A 6,128-nucleotide genomic window follows, 5' to 3' on the forward strand; every position below is an offset into this window, starting at 1 on the left:
AAGTTATACCTCAATAACCTTAAAAAGCCTAAATTGATGCTTTGAAGCCAGCACTAATATATGTCTGAGGCCCTTGGTAAAGGTATCATTACCTAGCTTATCTTGGGAAAGCCAGTTAGATGGCCAGTGAATAGGGGATTTACATAAGAAACCAAAAAATCCAAAGTTCCTGTCTCTCAAAGTCTTTGATTTCCTCCTTCTATACCAGCTGTTCTCAGAGTCTGGTCCCTGGATTAGCAGCATCACCATCACCTAAGCAACTTGTTAGAGATGCAAATTCTCAGGCTTCAACTCAAACCTCCTGAGTTTTGGGGGTGGGGGGCTCAGTCTGTGTTTTTAAAAGCCCTCCCATGATCCTGATGCACGGAAAAAGTTTTGAGAACCACTGCTCTACACAATACTAAGGACCTCTGGCATCTCAGCTTTATTTAGTGTGGGCCTGTGTTGAATCTAATTTTGCAAACTATTAAAACCACATGCATCCTCTTGAGTTAAATGTATCTAAAATTTTCTTGTATAAGGGGATCGTATTGATATTCGAAAAGCACATTCAAAATCCATTCTTTCACATGTTCCTGAAATTCTTGAAGGTATAAATTAGCAGTCTCCAAATTCTTCCTACAGGCTAGGTTTCTTTGGATTTGGCCTCCAGGGGGCATGCTGGGCTCTTAACATTAGCTATGGGTTTGGGAATAGAGTGCAGTGGCAAGAGAGTGTTTTTTTCTGGTAAACTGACCCCCTCAGGTGAAAATGTCTTAAGAAAAAAACACCCTTCTTCTAAGTGAAGAAATTGCTTCCTTCCTCAATCATATACCCACTTAATTCTCAGGGTCCTAATCAGTGCTCCAACTTTCATACATCAGATCCCGTAAGGCAGTGACTTCAACAGCTGTGCTAATTCTGGAGCCTCAGATTTGTTTTGGCTAAGCACTATACCTGTAAGAAATGGCATTCTTTAGGCTTCTGTAGGTTGGTTCGTGGATTTGAAATTGTTATTTACTTACTTTAAACTTTCCAATACAGCCAGAAGCAGCCACTCCACCATCCTGGCGTTTTCACATTCTTGTTGCCCAGAACCTTGCTGTAAATTGGGCATATGATTTCATGTGACCAGACAGAATAACTATTTTACAACTGCCAGCAGAAGCCAGCTAGATTTCCCACTTAGATTCACTGCCTAATCTAGCTCAGATAACTAATTCCTACTTCCCAAAATTCTCTGGGGTTGTGCTCCCCATAACACCAACTATCTGATGCCAATTACTGTAGCATTCAGAGATCCTGACCAGAAGCAACAAAATGTACTTTTTATCTTAAGCACACTGGATTTACTGGAATGCTCGTAGAGGTTCACAGCTTCAATAAAAAGCCAAAGAACAGGTAAGAAGACAATCAGGAGCCAAAGGAAGCTACAGAGATAAAGCAATAGCAACACAGCAATAATCATGCAGCACAAAAGGGCACTGCTTCTGCCAGTGATGACTCACCTCACTGTCTTCCTCATGCCCTTGTGAATTGGAGTCCAAGTCCAGGAAAGAAGTTTAATTGGCCGACTCAGGTCACATACCTGGCCCACGAGGCACCAGGAGCAGAGAGGCATGCCCTCTTAGAATTCTAGAGAGGCACTCAGGATCTTCCCTCAAGACAACGCTCAATGGAGGAACGGTGATTCGCCTCAAGGACTCAGATATACCCAACTAATGAATCACTGAACCCTACATCAAAGACTAATGATGTACTATATGCTAACTGAACATAATAAAAAAAAATAAAAACAAAACCAAAAACCAAAAACCAAACCAAAAAAACAAAAACTGAGAGTGTTCAGAAAGTCAGAGTGGATGCCAGACAGCCAAAATAAGACAAATGAATTCTACAAACTGGAAGATGAAATAAAGGGTAATGGAATGCGGAATAAAGCTAGCCTGGCCTATCTTTCCCCAAAGCCAAACCCTGTTATAGAATATTTAAAAAACAAACCAAAAAAGTCATTTATTTTCAAAATGACTAAAAGCATTATTTTTCCTGTCTTTCTTTGTCCTGAGTATCAACTCAACCCCTGGGTAACCAAATGGTAGGTGGTAGTAAGTTTCCTTCTAAGGAAATATTCTGGCTAAAAAAGTGAAGAGGGAATGACAGATTTAGAATCACCATTTTGCAACCCATAATAAAGAAATGGATGTATGCACTAGGCATGGCTGCCCTTGCCTGTCTGGGTCTCATGACTTTCTCATGTGATCAGACAAAACATCAGTAGTAATTAAGTCCAGCAGTGTTTCCCCTATGACTAACATATTTCTTTGGTCATAACTTCTTTGATAACTATGATTATGGTAACTATGATAACTAAAGTATCTTAAGTATATTTAATACTCTGTGAAATAACAAATTAGGAATGCTAAAAATTAAATCTAGTACTGTAACCCCTGTATAATTTTCTTTTCATATTAAAGGTCTATGTATTCATTAAAATGGTTAGGTTTAGGGGCACCTGGGTGGCACAGTCGGTTAAGTGTCTGACTGTTGGTTTCGCCTCAGGTCATGATCTTGGTGTCCTGAGATTGAGCCCCGCACAGAGCTCTGTACTGAGTGCGGAGTCTGCTCAAGTTTCTCTTTCCCTCTCCCTCTGCCCCTCCCCACCTCACGTGCTCTCTCTCTTTAAAATAAATAAAATCTTAAAAAAAATGGTTTGGTTTAGGGCATCAAAGAGTAATGACAGGTAAGGATCATAAAACTTTAAGAATCTCATCCATAAGGATACCTCAGAAAGATAAATGGGGAGAAACTTGGTTTTAAAAAAATTTGTCAGTTGATAAATGTAGATGAAATAATGACACGGTTTTTCAGTCCTCCCGTCCCCAAAAACCAGATTAAGTAATTGAGACAAAGATTTTTCATGGATGCTCGAACCCTAGATGAAAGATTCTTGGGGAACAAGGCATACACAAGGTCTCAAATTACTACTTCAGATTATTTAATTATGAAAGGAAAACTGTACTTTTACAATGGAGAGTTCTGGCAGCCACCACCTGTTAACCAAGCGATCATACTTAGCAACACCAGTAAATGAGACAACCTAACATTTTATGGCTCCTGATGTGATACAGTTAAGTACATATCACTACATTTGTAGACTTCTTGCCAAAAATGTTCATCCTGAATCTACCCAAGAGAAACCAAGGCAATCTGATAATTGGTGAACCTACATGAAGGTTATGTTGGGTGTTTTTGTATTGTTTGTTCAGTTTTTCTCTAAGTTTGAAAGTTTTCAAAATAAAAAGTTGGTGAGAATATAACTTATGTTTGTAACATTTCCATATAATACAGAAAACAAACAAATAAAAAGGGTCGTTTAAGTCTTGGGTTAAAATCAATCCATCTCTCCAAAAGTAAAAAAGCCCAGGCAAAGTTGAAGCAGAATTCCGCCTGGTCCTTCATTGACCCAAAGCCATATCCTCTGTGACCTCTATTTTGTCACAGAGATGAACAATATAGCTTTTTCCTGTCTCCGCTAGGTCAAGACACTGAAGAGAAGCAAAAAGACAAAGTACAACTGACAAAGCACGTCCACTGGCTCCAGAAATAAATTCGAGATCTGGAAGCAAACTCTAACTTTTCAAAACTTGATTTATCTTTAAAAGAAAAAACATGTTAAAGTCCCTTTTACTTTTTCAATCAGGAAATAAAACAAACCCTGCTGAAATTAGATTCAAAAACTAATGAATGGTATGTTATTCTTTAATATGACTTAAGGATCTACAATATAACAAACTAAAAGTATAGGTTCTTAAGTAAGCATGTATTGTACATGAAGGAATCTAAATTTCAGTTTTGAAATCATGAGCTAAATGATAAGTCCCATGAAGTGTCACACCATTTTTGGCTTTGCTTTATTGAAATAGCAAGTCAAAATTTAGTTAATATATACTTAGATTTTATGTGTTTAATAAAAAAAAATTAACCAATTATAAATTCCAGTGGAAGATTATACACAACACAGTCTGTTTTTCAAAAATAATCTACTTGTTCAAATCATCTTTTACATTCTTGAATGTATGCACTCAAAGGAGTAACAAAATACAGGGGAGCTCTGGGTTATACTTATGTGTACTCCTGAAAAAGGGATAATACTGCAAAGGACAAAACTATGAAAAACGGTAACCGTTTCACCTATATTTTGCACAGAGGGTAGGAGTGAAAAGGTGTGTTTGTTGTTGTTGTTGTTGTTTTAAAAGATTTTATTTATTTATTTGACAGAGACAGAGATAGCGAGAGCAGGAACACAAGCAGGGGGAGTGGGAGAGGAAGAAGCAGGCTTCCCGCTGAGCAGGGAGCCCGATGTGGGACTCGATCCCAGGACTCTGGGATCATGACCTGAGCTGAAGGCAGCCACTTAACGACTGAGCCACCCAGGTGCCCCAAAAGGTGTGTTTTTAGTGAAAGCCATCCCACGGTGTGTGCCAAATAGTGCTTACTTTTTTGCCAACCCCCCAACACTTCCAGACAGTAAAACCCATAAATTCCTTTATTCTCATACCTACTGAAAGGCTTAATACAGAATTAGACTGCACCCTCATTAGGTATGTTTCTATCCTTTATTGTGAACTTTATCATTTTAATCTTAATAAAATGAATTTTAATCAGCCACCAACCTAGGAAGCTCCCCTTGAACCCAAAGCTGTTTCGCAAGCAAAACAGAAACAAGGGAAATAGTAAACTAATTCTTCAATAAAGCCACAGCATCTGAAAGAAAAAACGCCTAGAGTTTGACACCTAGGCAAGTAACTCAGATCTGTATCTCTTATGAAGGAACCCAAGTAACACCAACTTCAAGCACACACTAAAGACCGCAGAGATTAAGAAACAGCAAACTCTTCAGCACAGACATAGGCCAGACAAATTAACTGATGCTAATGACTGTTGCTAATACAAAGACAAAAGCAAGCCAAGAAGAAAGCAAGCATAGGAATCAAAGATTCTCAAGCCTGGAGAGCTTTTCAAACGTACACTTCCTGGGATCCACCCCAAACTAGTCCTATTGGAATTTCTGAGATTCAGACCCAATACCAAAATTTCTTCACAAGATTCCCAGGTGATTTTTTTGTGAATCCAGCAGTGAGGATCACTGGTATAAATACAAAGAAGGTATAAAAGGGAGGCAAAAAGACCTTCAGAAAGCGCTAATCACAATTACCAACTTCTGTTTAAAGGATCAGCTTTTCCATTTAAATCATGCTCATTAATTTCACAGTACCCTCTACTGGTCAGGAAGGATATATATTATTCTTAGAACTATGGTACAGAAGAAATCTCCCATTTTATTAATTAGTTGAAAGAATATGTCTAGAAGCAATTAGCGAACCTTCATTATTTATTTTCTTATAACAAGTATAAAATGATTTGGCAAATACTGTAGTGGCAAAAATGTTTTAAACTTAATCTCAACACTTTGGAGCAATTTTAAAAAATGTATCACATTGTTTATTTCAAGGTTTGTCATCCTTGACACTACTGACATTTTAAACCAAAGGATTTTTGGTTGCATGGAGCAAACTCTGAATGTAAGCAGTTTTTACACTATTCAGTAATAACTTTTTTGACAGAAAAGGCTGTTTCAATATAAATTATGAATTTTTCAAATCATCTTCCTTTAGTACTTTTGTCACATGACCATAACTCTTTGTCTTTCTGTTTCAGGATGTTTTGCAGCATCCCTGGCCTCTACTAGATGTGAGCAGCAGCCCTTCCTCAAAGTTGTGAAAACCAAAAACATCTCTACATATTGTTAAATGCCGCCCTCCCTGGCCCCCAAAAGGGGAGGGACAATATGGCATTCAGCTGCAAATCAGTGAACTATCCAATTCAGATGTTCCCGAAAAATTGATAAAAAATATTTTTTACTTAGTGAAAGATGACCCACTTACTAATTAAATCTAAAGTTCACGAATTTTTGTATACCAGGTTCATAAAAAATATCTCATAAGAATTATAGTGAAGATTTATTTTTAAATAACTATGGAATTTGTGCGTACATGAATATTCTAATTTCTTTTCAATCTAATCATCTTGTGATATATACATCTATGCAGTACAACAGTTTAATCAACATATGCTGGTTGCTTTATTTA

The sequence above is a fragment of the Halichoerus grypus genome, chromosome 4, assembly GCF_964656455.1.
Source record: "Halichoerus grypus chromosome 4, mHalGry1.hap1.1, whole genome shotgun sequence".
In the NCBI taxonomy this organism is placed as follows: domain Eukaryota; kingdom Metazoa; phylum Chordata; class Mammalia; order Carnivora; family Phocidae; genus Halichoerus; species Halichoerus grypus.